Source organism: Chaetodon trifascialis, chromosome 23, assembly GCF_039877785.1.
Source record: "Chaetodon trifascialis isolate fChaTrf1 chromosome 23, fChaTrf1.hap1, whole genome shotgun sequence".
NCBI lineage: Eukaryota > Metazoa > Chordata > Actinopteri > Chaetodontiformes > Chaetodontidae > Chaetodon > Chaetodon trifascialis.
In genome coordinates this window covers 3,153,617-3,167,230 of record NC_092078.1, presented here as the reverse complement: position 1 = coordinate 3,167,230, position 13,614 = coordinate 3,153,617, and the positions used below count along the sequence as shown (strand labels likewise).

Sequence of the window (13,614 nt, the reverse complement as noted above, 5' to 3'; positions counted from 1 at the left end):
GACAGAAGCCGTGAAGAGTCACACTGCTAGTGCGGCTAAAGCTTACGAAAACAAGGATTTTCCCCAGTCAGCAATGATAAGTGTTTCTCAATGTGAGGACCCTTAAAAAAGATACATACAGACAATTTTTGTGCCAAAAGAAAATCCATTGTTTTGTTCTTTCGTGTTTGGGAAATTTAAGAGTGTGTCATTTTGCAGGGGACAACAGGAAGCCCTGCCAATGACCCCCAGAAGTCCCCAAACTGTTGATATTCAAACACAAATCATAAAGTTACTTTCACTTTGACGTTGGTCACAAACTGAGTTAATGTTCTGCAAAAACTGCCTTGTTTATTTAATTATTATTTTTCCAGTAGAGGAAGAAAAGAAAGAAAAGGTGTGACTCAACGAGAATTGGAAGACACTGTTGCGTAACCTGGTTGACAGAGTGAAGAAAAATAAAACTAAAAGAGAGAAAAAGACAGAGGGAGAGAGAGAAGGAATGAAAAGGAAGCAGTGTTTGATGACACATCGACACCCGGAAAAGCGAAAGAATAAGTGACAGGAGGCGTAGGTGATGATGGGAAGATAAAATCATAGATAAACTGTGGGGATTATCACAGGTGTGTGTGAGAGGGTCATGAACTTCAGGTGAACTCACAGTGATGCATCTCAAGCCCAGCAGGTGCACGAGTCAAACGGAGTTCAAAGAACAAGCACAGACACACGCAAACACATACTTTAGTTTCTATTTGAAGATCACCTCTCAGGCCCCAACCACCACAACTACAGTCCCACCCCAGCCCCTCATAACCCCCACCCCAAAACAAAGTCTGAACCCTTAAACAGTCCTTTGAAAAGCCACAACTGGCCAAAATGTCCTCAAAATGTCTAAAATTCCAACCAGTCCTCACAAAGATACAAGTACAAACTCAACACAAAATTGTGCATACATCATTTATGGGGACATAACCCTTACCTTAACCTTAACCTTAACCTTAACCTTAACCCAAGTCTTCATCCTAAAATGTAATGTTTTATATTATGGGGACCTGCATTTTGTCCCCATAAGGTGACTGCAAACAGATTTATGCCCCCACAACATGAGGAATACCTGGTACACACACACACACACACACACACACACACACACACACACACACACACACACAAACACACACACACACACACACACACACTCTGGAGTGCTCACGCAGCACAGTAGCTTGAACAACGCAAGAAAAATGTGTGTGTGAAGTGAATCCAAGATGTGCTCATCCTTCAATCCTTCGATGTGAAACCCACATGACCCGACATGAAAGTACTCACTAGTACAACACTCGGGTATTCTTCCACATGAACAAATACACACAGCCTGACTTTCTTCAAAGATGACGTCTAATTCCCAAAAAGTGATGTGAGCGTTCAGAGAAGAAAAAACAGCACAAACATGTAAATAAAACACAAAATTAGATCATAAAAATGTAGAAACAAAGAAATAATTCATAATGTTAAGTAAAATGTTAATATTCTGATTAAATTAGCAGAAAAGAAGAAGAAAACAGACACTGTTTTACTCAGCTGGAAACTAAAAAACCTAAAAACCTAAAAAACTAATGTGCATTGTTTCAAGAGTTCATCCCCAGAGGAGCTGATTATGAATTATTGATGAAGACAGTCATGAATATCAGTTTCAGACAGTCTATGAGATCACTCTATTGATCGCTTGCTCAGCGTCTGTATATGTGTCCAGTTGTTGCATATCCAGTTACTGCTGGCCATGTCGTCGTATTTACAGATATTTTTGTGTTCATTGTCTTGTTTTATGTTGATTATTTACAGTGAGTCAGATTATCTTTAGAGCTTATTCTCTGGTGGATGAAACAGCATTTTAAGAACATTACAAACATGACAATCGATACTTAGTCTAATATCACTGCAAACATCTGGTTTCTCTTATGGAGACACTTTCCATCCACCTCAGTGTGGGACCCTCACCAACCAGTGCTAAGAGTCATGGTGCTGTGACAACAATGTGATCCTTCCAAAGCTGTCAAAACTGGCCAATAACGACGTTTGATCATTCCTTCTAAAGAACAACTCCAATAAGTATTTTTGAGCATTCTGTCCATGAGAACCAAAACAACGAGAGACAAACGATTTGTAAAGGTGCTGACAGAAAACAGAAAGGTCTAGATATTACAAAATGAACCAGTTAAATAATGTTCTGTGCCGTGCCGTGTTGTTCATTATTGGCTCCTTTCAGCTTGACCTCTGTGTGACTGTCAGTCAATGAAAGTGGTGCTGTGTGCAGAGCTTCCAGTTGGTGGCCGTCCACCAGTCCGTCCTTCTCCAAACATTTTAATTCCTGTTTATAACTGGCATGATGTAGAAAATGACTGCTCAAACAAATCCTTTCAAACATGTTTCTTTCTGCCTCTTGCTGCATGTGGTGTCACACTGCTCAGTGTTAAAGTCACGCATGGCAACTATGACTCGTCAACAACTACCCACAGCGCCCCCAGCTGCACATCTGCTGCAAATGCATCACTGCTTTATTACTGCCCCGAGCAAAAACCCGGACGATGCACAGTGTCGACTGGTGGTTCTGACAGCGGACAGTTTTTGAACAGCTATGATCAGAAAGAAAGATCCTGAAGATCAGAGGAAGACGACACCAATGTCTGACATTTATTACTAAAGAGCAGATGACGACACACTGACATAATGGCAAAAAAGAAACATGATCTCTTCATCTTGATGCTTTTCCTGTAACCCCAAACCACAAGAGGGGAGTCGAATGTACCCATAATCAATAGAGCTGATTGATAAGGGAAAGCTGAACCTCCCATTCACATTACACAAGGGAGATGAGGACACTTTGTATGATGGTGTGATTAAGCTCTGAATTTTAAGATATGACGTCTTTAAGACAAGAAGTCGGGGAAAGTTTAGTTGGGCGATGAGTTAAAGGAGGAAGGAGGTGAGATGGGAGGTTGAGGGGAGAGAGAAGGAGAGAGAAGACAGAAGACAGAGGGAAGGTGAAGAGAGACCAAGAGGAGGAGGACAGGATGAGAAAAGGTGAAGAGGAGGAAAGACAGTGAGGAAGGAGGAGACAAAGACAGTGAGGTCTGATTGAAGTGAAGGACAAGAGGAAAATAAAAGGAGGATGAAAGGAGATAAAACGGAAGTGAAGGAGGAACAACAGTCCCTGGTTCAGGGTTTGATGAAAAAAGGATGATGGACGACAAAGTGGAGAAGAAATCAGAGAGGGTGAAAGAGGACAGCAAAAAGAGGAGTAAATGAAGGAAAAGGAGTAAAGGCGGAGGAGATGGGAAGAAGGAAAAACAAGGAGTGTGACAGCTTTGGTCTCAGGAACTGGAAGGGAGAGAAAGGGGAAGGATGAAAAGAAGGGTAAAGTGGCAAAAAATAAAAGGAAAAATGAAAGGAAGATGGAGAGAGCGAGCAAGAGGAGGAGATGAGAAGGAGGAGTAAAGCAGGAGGAGGTGTGTATCAGGTTTGTGTGTTGGCTCGGCCATCTAACCTCCACTATCAGCCCATTAACATCTAAACTGCTGAGGAAAACTCCATTTCTTTATCAGTGCCATCACACACACACACACACACACACACACACACACACACACACACACACACACATACACACACACACACACACACACACACACACACTGACTATTTTGACTACACTTGCCCTCCAGTTCTTGGGCTCTTATCTGTTTTTATGAAGGAACAATGGCTTCTTTCAGTCGTCTGCCCTCCCTCTCTCTCTCTCTCCTTCTCCCCTCGTCTTCCTCAGCCTCTCTCCATCCTCGGAATGCAGATTTCCGACCACAGGGTTTGAAGTCGGGCTGGAGGGGAGCTAATTATCATGGAAAAGAGAACAAGACACGGAGGGAGGGAGGAAAAAGAGATAGAGAATCTGGAGGGGGAGACAGATGTAGAGAGGAGGACGAGGAGAGGAGCAGCGCTGTTGTTCATTAGAGGAAGAAAGACAATAAAACAAAGAAACAAACACAGAAGTGAAGAGTTCATTTCCCACACTTCATATGTGCTTTAAAGGGCTGGTGGGCAGCTGGGGCATATCCCAGCATGCTCTGGGCACAAGGCAGGGAAACATCTTTGCGTCTGATCCACCTGTGGATGTGTGCGGACACCAGGAAGAAGTCCAAACCACTGAGACGGGCTGCCATTACACCCTAATTTAGCTCAGGTCTGGCTCAAAACTATGAAAACTACTTGGTTGGAGTTAAAGAAACATCAACAGTGAAGTAAAGCCTTTGAATCCTCCGGCTAAACTCAAAGATGTCGTGATGATTTGGTCATTTTCCCTTGATACTTTTGCCTCTTCCATGGGCACATAGGCAGAGCTAAATGGTTCCTTTTTGTCTGTTTAGTGGCATTTACAAACCTATGTTGTTCAGCGCCGTTGAGCAGAGCTCTGTTTTGTTGTTCATCTGATTCGTTTGGGTGGATCTGAACTCAGCGAGTGCACAAAAACAACCCAGACCCTGTCGAGGAACAAATCCTTGAGCGGTTTGTTTGAGGTGGAACGTGACCTAAACTCATTCTGACCCAACTACAAGGTGCACTGAACTTAACAGCTCCTGTAGCCAGGTTGCACTTTGCATGCTGGGATCTTAATGAGTGAAATCAACAGTTGCTTGCAGCTGCTAGAGAATGAACTGAGGTCTGACCTGGACCAGGGACAAAGTAGGTTGCCCTCTTGATATCTGTGCATCTACAACCTTTTCAGGACATTTGAATTAGATTAGACTAGATTCAACTTCATTGTCATCGTCAGAGTGCAACACAGAGGCAACAAAATGCAGTAAAACCTGCGCCCCTGGGTGGGCTCAAACCACCAACCTTTCAGTTAACAGCCGAACGCGCTAACCGATTGCGCCACAGAGACCGCAAAAGTCATTCCCATACCCGGAGTTGAACCAGGGCCGCCTGGGTGAAAACCAGGAATCATAACCGCTAGACCATATGGGAAGCGTTAAAGCACATCCTTCGAGCTGGAGTTGAACCAGCAACCTAAGGATAACTGTTATGACCAACCTACAGTCCTCCACTCTACCAACTGAGCTATCGAAAGCTAATGGCTCAGTGAGGCTGCCCTAGTTTAACCTCTTACACTGTTAATGTAGCGCTTAGCTCAGCTCAGGTTGAAGAGAACCTCATTGGTTTTGCCTGTATTTGCATATAAACCACAAATGGGACAAAGTCAAATTTCCACCTGCTGGTGGTGCTACAGGAAATATGAAGGGAGTCACCACACAAACTAAAATCATCCTTTGTGAACCGCACACGTCTGTGCAAATTTTAACAGCAATCCATCCAACATTTGTTGAGATATTTCCCTAAAAACCAAAAATGTGGTGCTAAAGGAAAATAGTTGTCAGTCTGGACCAAAGTCTGGACCAAAATGGGGAGCGACCGACATTTCCGCCCTTCAAATCACTCTGCAAGTGTGGCTTAAAACTTCTGTACTTTGTTCAAGTTGGGAAATGATCACGGTCATGGTTAGGAGAACATAATGTTGATGGGATGCGGTAGGAAATGAGAAACTAATGGCTGTTTCCCAGGTAATACACTGGAATCTATCAACCTACTACATCTGTACTGTATGACTGTAATTTATTTCATTAGTTTTCCAAATTATGCTGGCCATCTAAAGAGCATTACGGTCAACAGCAATACAAATCACATCACCAACAGCGTAATACGTGGGTGGAGTTCTTTTGGGAATAAGAGCGGTGCTAAGAAACCATCTTCAGCCATAAAGCCAATAACATCACCGCCTTTACTACTGAGAGAGGCCATTACTCACATGACAACAAGAGCTCGTTTGTCTGATAAACATGAACATGCAGTAATGAGTGTACATGAAAAACTGCATGAAAAAATGCGAGGAAAGGAAAACGTGGTGAAAGGATGCTTCGTGTCTTCATATCAGATTAATTCAGAAACATATTTGACATCGCAATCGTCTCAGTTGACAGCTGAAACTCCTTTTGTGTGGACGTGTGGACTGACTGCTGGCGGTCCTGCAAATGTGTAAGTGAGACAGAACGGGAGAAAATATTCCATCCCTCAACTTACATGACCTCGAGACGAAACGAATCCCAGCCTTGTAAGCGTGAGTTTGTGATGTGCTGACACCTGAAGAGTTCAATTACAAAATGCATACATTGTTAACATCAAGACGGCCCGCCCAGGTAAATTAACAGAAGCCGAGGACATTTTTTTTAAATTCATTTTAGGCTTTTTGATGCATGAACTGGTGATTCTCAACAATATGGATTTCAAGCAGTCAAGATCTGAGTGCTGAAAGCTTGTCACTGAGCGACACGTTTCACTTCATTTCACTGCATGTGTGCTGCTCGCAGCGCCGGTGCCAACACAAACTGAGCACAGAGACAGTTTGAATCGCAGCCTCAGAAATGAGGAGGAAGTAGTTAGCTAATGTTGCCATTAGCTAATACAGCACGACTAAAACACTACTGGATGTTTTTGGTGGCGAGTTCTCATCATTGCTGAGGCACAATGTGAGACAACTGTCAAATTTAAGCCATCACTGTACCCATTATCACTGTAAAGATAGGAGTTATTAACACCTCCGACCACCAGAGGGAAGCAGCAACTAGAGTTCCTACCTGGAAGCTATTATTTGTCTTGGACACACAGTCGAATTTGGTAGAAAAGGATCCACACGTCGTTGGATGTTGTTACAGTCGTTAATACTTAATGCTCATCAATGAACAGCGTTTGTCTGCTTTGCTGCATAAGACACAAGTAACGAGACAATTTAAATGTCAGGAATTGTAACCAACTTGGGGGTTATGTGTTGGACTATGTCTTGGCCGGTTTCATGGACTAGCTAATCTAAGCTAACCACATGCTGGTGCTACCTAAATATTAACAGAGAGATATAAGAGTGGCATCGAGCTTCTCATCTAAAGCTCCAGAAGAACACAAATAAGCAAATAAACCCTAATTTCATTTCTTATTTGAGCATTTCTCAATCAAAGGTTCATTTTATGGTCACAATAACAACAGCGTCTTAAACAGCTCAAGAAACACAAGGTCCAAAGTTGCCCGTGCACAACAACCGCGACAGATAAAAATCTAAATATTCAAAATAAAAACCACACAAAGAGACAGTGTGAGGCTGTGGCTATTTCCTGGACATAGAGCGTATTTGAAAACGTCTCAGTTTTGCTAGCATCACTCTGCTTCCCTTCCTTTTTACAGGTGATTTCAGGCTGAATCCTGCTGCATTTAAAAAACCGGTCTTGTACCTAAACTCACCGTAAGCTCTGTTTTCTTTGGTCTCAAACATCTCAGCTTAACTTAAAACTACACTGGAACCACGCAGCAGATGATCAACTGCAACTGCTCTGAGCAGCAGCGCCGGCGTCCAGCACTGTAAGTAAATTGATAAAAAAACTAATAAATAAAACACACAAAAGGAAAATAAAAGACTGCAGACTCCAGATTCTCCCCAGCGCTCGTCTCAAAATGCCACGTAACAACTCGGCTCCAGCAAATATCTGCCAACCTTTTAAATCTCGTGATTCTTATTCCTACTGTCACTGACAAGCAGAAGACTCCCCGCCTGGCCCTAAAAACCTAAAATCCCAGAGCTTCTCTGCGTATTGTTGAAGGAGGAGGCGACGGGGTAAAATATTATTGTTGTCATATTATTGGCTGGAGGGCAGAACGGGTATGATGGTCTTTAGTGTAGTAAGTGGGATGTTGGTTTGTCTCCCAGACCTCTGCTGAAGTTCATCTGATGCCACGAGAGACTGGCTTAAGATGCTGGAAAGCTGGCGAATGACTAACACACACACACACACACACACACACACACACACACACACACACACACACGTACAGTAAATACATGGAAAATCACAGTAGAGCACGCCGATGTGAAGACTGGCACACATGTGTACAGGTATGCATGCACACACACAGACACAAAGAGGTTTGGGCAAAAGTATAACACACACACACACAGAGTGAGACACACACACACACGCACACACACACACTAAACAGAGTGTAAACTAAATGCACATGGCGGATTTCTACACACATCCATCAGGGAGTGTGTTCTCCCAAAACTCATCGCTATTTTTGCCGACTGACCAGTTATGCAAATTAGCGGTGTGTACGGGGGAGAAGCTGCTCTGCGATTGGTCCATCGCTTCAGCTGGAGTCCTGGTGATGACACACTGCGGACGCGAGGGGAGAGAGTGATGACGTTTGGGAAGGAGTAAATACAGAGTCAAAGAGGGAAATGGAGCGAGACGGCGAGGTCAGAAAGAGAAGAAGAACCAAAAGAATGAGAAAGAGGAAATATCGGATGACAAGGAAATGGCGAAGAAGAGGAAAGCAACATGAGGAGGTGGGGAGAGAAAACGGTTTTAGATAAGACAGTAAGAAAGACACAGTATGATGGAGGTCAACAGGGACGAACTCTCACAGGTGGATTTCCACCATCAGCCTGAACCACGAGAGGCCCACAAATGGAGGAAGCCCTAACGTGTGGAATCACTTCATCGCTGACCTTTGAGCTCCTTCGGTGCATGAAAGTGTCGTCAGCAGAGAGTTAAAGTGAAGAATTAGGAGAGTTAAAGGTGAAAAAAGAGAGAAAGGCAAGAGGAGGCCTGAAAAAAGAGGCGAAAACAGAGTGAGAGAAAGTGAAGAGGAAGAGGAGACCATAATGAGGGATCCCAGGCTCAGCTGTGCTTTGGTTTCTGCTGTTGGAAAACACACCGACATGACCGAAACACACACACACACACACACACACACACACACACACACACACACACACACACACACACACATCACCCCTAAAATACATCCTCTCCCTCCCATTGAGCTCTGAGGGGGAGATATTTGCGGGGAGCGCCTGGTTTGAAAACAATGTGCGTTCCAGTTCGCTTCCCCGTCCCCTCGCAGAGACAAACAAGACTGTGGTCCCTTCCCCAGAGACCCGTGTGTGTGTGCGTGTGTGTGTGTGCGCGTGTGTGTTTGTGTGACCTCTCCAAGCTTTCCACAATAATCAAAGGCGCAATCAAAGACAGAACGGGAAGAAAAGACAGAGAGAAAGATTGTGTTTCTATCCACTCGATCCACACGAACAAGCAGGAAAGCAGAAGCGTGTGTCGGCTCGGAGCTGCTGCAGCGACCGCGGCCTGCAGAGATACCGTCAGTCCACGTGCATCTTCACGCCGTAAAGGTGGCGACAGTTCAACGTTCTGTGGAAACAATTTGCATTACGGTCACCTGAAGGCAACCTCAAAACGATGATTCATCAGCCGAGCGCCTCCAAAAAGCAACGTCCATATCGGATGATTCAACGTTCAGTGGATGCTTGGAAAGCGCTCTGACCTCTCATGAAGCGAGGTGGAAAGTGTCATGTCTGACGTCCATGCAGGAAACTGGGGTTTAGACCTCAGCAGAGGCCTACAACTGATATCTGTGTTGTTATGAGCTGGTGTTTCTGCAGGAATCAAGGCAGAAATTGAGTTCTTGGTGCTAGAAAGCGTCAGAGTGAACGATTACCTGTCAGGAGCTGCTCCACGAAGATAAAGTAGATCTGGTCTATGGCATTGAGCCAGTCTTAGCTTTGCTCTGGGACTCGTCTGAATACAGTTCCACAAAAATGGAGGCTGACTAAAGTCTATCAGACACAAAGAGTAAGAAATGACTGCTTGTGGTCACAGTGGGACAAGCTGAAAACACCGGACATATTATCATCATGTAAAGTTGGCGAACACTTTAGCTGTCAAACCTTCTGACCACCTGATGAATGCTAGCTTAGCTCTGTTGAGGCTAACATTTTTCGAGCTTTCTTTGCTGAAGAGCTTCCTGCTGCAGCTGGAAACAGGACTGATGGGAGTGAAGTCAGACTAAAAGGCTCTGCAGAGCTGAGGGGAACTGCAGCTTTGGGTGCTAAATGTGGCTTCAGCCGCTGATGAACCTTACTGCCTATCTGAAGTCTGACTGCGCGTTAGGTCTCACCCAGTCCATCTATGTCAAACCAGCTCCAGGCGTTGACTGAATTTTTAACCAAATGTTTCTCCAGAGGCGAGCTCCAGCGCTCGACAGACGAAATGCCAGTGTGATCCGTCACTCTTGAGGTGCCTTCAGACGAGGCGCTTTTAACAGGTGCCAACTTTTTGCCGACCAGATCCAGTGGCTCCTTTCCAGTTTCCTTTGAATGGTTGCGCATCCCTGTCACTGACGTGACTTATGTGGAACCAGCCGGCGAGTTGGCCCCTCGGAGACGCTCTACAGCATGTTTGATATCTAGCAACCGGTTGCCATGTGTCCAATCAATGTCAGAGCCTCCAGAGTCTGCGTAAGACCAACTGCAAGCTGCATGCATCACGTCGGTTTTGGAACTTTCCGTCTTTTCCTGCAGGCTACTTGCAAAGCCAGGATTCGAAGGCAAGACACGGAGGATGAACCAGGGTCTGACTGTCATTTCACAGATTATAACAGTAGTGCAGCGTAACTACACTGTAATTTAGAGACCTGTATCCATGGAGATTTGGATGTCTACTACGCAAACAGTAGAGGCTGGTCGGGGCCAACCGAGGCCAAGTCTGCAGACACCTCAAGAAGATTCGAGGCCGAGCATCGCATGACACGCAGCAAAATGTTTTCAAGATCATTTAGAATGAGAGAAATTATGCAGAAAATAACAGTGGAAAGACATTTGACGGAATAATTACGGGGACTTGGACGGATTTGGAGCGGCTTGGGATGCTTCGAGGTCTGCAGAATGTCAGTTCACCGACGTCTTCCAGAGGTGTTGCTCGCGTTGCTTCGTGCATCGGCGTAAAGGACAAACATTAAAAGGTGAGAGCGACTGATCAAACACATTAACACCTGTGATTCACACTTTTACAGTCTGTAAGTTTGGGCGACATGTCAGTTTAAAACTGAATGTGTTGTTTCGCCGGTCCCGGAGTGTGACATTACTGAATCGCTGGTTGTTGGTAACGTCACGGCTTCTAACCGAATCTGTTTACAATTTGTAGACGGAGCAGAATTTGATCTGGGCACTATTGTTCTTCATGCCAATAAAGCGCGCTGGAAATGAAAGTTAATGAAATGACAGAACAACAAAAGGACAGAGGCGGAGAAAATGAAAGTGTCAACGAGGGTATGACCTGAAAGCTGGAAGCTGCGAGATAGAACAAACCCTGACGACGCAAGTTTCCAATTTAGGCTAATTATTACAAGATGAGCGCGAGGAGGGAGGGGGGTGTTCAGCACAGCGCTGTGTGTGTGAGGCTCAGGGGGAAGTGTGTTAAATGTTTAAGGAGTCTGATGACACATTTGTCAGAACAGAGGCCCATAACGAACAAAGCAGAGGCAGCCAAAGAGAAAGAAAGGCTGAGACGGATAAACAGACGCGGGGACGACCGAGGAGCTCGCAGGGCATCAGATCAGAGCTTTAGTTCAGCAAACAGAAGAAGACTGAACGCTGAGGCTGGAATGGAGAAAGGAGGGCTCGTCTTGTGGACGAACACAGGTGTCCATGTTAAAATCAGGCAGGTAAATCAAGGGCACGATCAATGAGAGGGCGGATGAGGATGATGGTGATTACGATGAAGACTAAACGTCCACTGGAAATGTTGACGCCACGGGCTTCTTCCTCATGATGTTTTTTATTTTTCAATGGAAACAGTATTCTGTTATTTAGACAGTAGACAGCATCCCAGCCCGTGTGTGTGTGTGTGTGTGTGTGTGTGTGTGTGTGTGTGTGTGTGTGTGTGTGTGTGTGTGTGCGTCCTTCAATTTAGCTATTTTCACAGGGATACTAACAGGATTTAGCAGAGCCATTTGACCATTAAGCTAATTATCCTCTGTCTCCACACACACACACACACACACACACACACACACACACACACACACACACACACACACACCACCCTCCAATCAGCATTCCGATATTCAATCCCCTCCACCTGAAAGCTTCCAGCTCCCTGTCCGGAAAACCGACCCTCTCTCTCTCTCACACACACACACACACACACACACACACACACACACACACACACACACACACAGGAGCCGAGACGTTCCCGGCTATTTTCCTAGACTGGCATTCTGAGCCCATTCCCAATTATCCTAACTACCCTGAAAAACACACACGTAAACACACACATGCAGGCAGGCACACACTTACACACACACACACACAGCTACACATGTGTGTTTGCCTATGAACGCACACACGCTGCTGTAAGCCTCTTGCAGGCCAGGCTTAAGCTTGGGTGGACATTCGGTTTGTGTCCAACGGCAAATTAACATCACTGATACAGTTAAAATGTCAACAAACATCCACAAAGGAGCCTTTTAGAAATCACAGCGTGAGAGAGGAGAAAAAGTTTAAAGCATTATGGACCGAGAAAGAAAGGGAGAGACGTCTGCGGAGACAGAGAACGAGACGCTTGACAGCATGATGGCCATAGAGTACAAAGGAAGAGAAAAAGGAAAGAAACTGTGCATTTAAAATGAAACCAGCTGATTGACATGTTTGTTACATGTTACGTTTACGTCCACGGCACAACCTGACACGATACTTTTCATACAAAGGAAGGAATAACGGCATGTGTTACATTTGCCAAAGAGGACAAATAATCAATAATTTGCCTTTGACATTTAGCATTTCACAAAGTTTCTAAAGTTTCCTCAACGACTCAATTCACAACAATTCACAAAGCTCAGATTTTTAATGGGAGTCTGGCTTTGATTTGCCGACACCTCAAATTACTCACGCTCAGGATTTGCTTTGGAGGACAGAGATCTGATCTCAATGAGGACAATGGGGACAAGCTAAATGATACCAGGCGTCAACATGAAGACAATCCCTAAAACAAAATAGCTGGTAAAAGACAAAGAGGCTCAGGAAGCTATTGTGAGGTAGTGTTAGCATGTTTTCAGCTGGCCAGCATATTAGCTGTTAGCTTGCCAGTTTCAGTAGCTTAGCAACTAGCCGCTACATCTCCAAACCTCCAGGAAGACGAGGAAATTAAATCCGCTGTGCCGCTAATTTGGTGAAAAGAAGGAGATTGAGTGAAGAGACGCCCATGAAGAAGAATCAAAGGTGAGACATTTAGAGAGAGAAATCGAACGAAACACATGGAAATGTGATCAAGAAGACTTAAAAGACAGAGAATATGCTTCGGTCGAAACATTTCCATGAAGATTTCAATGCTTCCAATTAGAAAGAGTCATTTCTGAAACAAAACTCCTCATCAACGCGACGATCTTCTGCCTGATTTATATGGAAAAGTGCTTTGAAGCAGAGGACAGACTGTTGTATCAATCACAGGCAAACATCATGAAAGAAGCAAAACGGTCGCTGTGCTTTCCTAAACAAACAGTGCGCCTGGTGATGAAGAGTCTGAGCAGGGATGCACATGCTGGACATCTTACTCCGAGCGCCGCGGAGAATGGAGAAGAAATTATAGCCTTAATATAGATAGAAATCCATTTGTGGTCGTAGCGTGATCGACCCAACGAATGCTCCACTGCGAGACAAATCCAGTGTGGCTTTGGAAATGTCGGAGA

The 13,614-nt window shown here is 44.7% G+C and overlaps 3 non-coding genes across 3 annotated transcripts; all 3 read right to left on the bottom strand.

The window, feature by feature from the left end:
* Window positions 1-4,841: 4,841 nt before the first annotated feature.
* Window positions 4,842-4,915, bottom strand: trnan-guu (transfer RNA asparagine (anticodon GUU)). The gene has a single exon. It is a non-coding gene; the product is annotated as a tRNA-Asn (tRNA).
* Window positions 4,916-4,926: 11 nt separating this feature from the next.
* trnae-uuc (transfer RNA glutamic acid (anticodon UUC)) lies at window positions 4,927-4,998 on the bottom strand. The gene has a single exon. It is a non-coding gene; the product is annotated as a tRNA-Glu (tRNA).
* A 14-nt stretch (window positions 4,999-5,012) lies between these two features.
* Window positions 5,013-5,101, bottom strand: trnay-gua (transfer RNA tyrosine (anticodon GUA)). Its single transcript is given in 2 exon segments — window positions 5,013-5,048; window positions 5,065-5,101. It is a non-coding gene; the product is annotated as a tRNA-Tyr (tRNA).
* Between the last annotated feature and the right edge of the window lie 8,513 nt (window positions 5,102-13,614).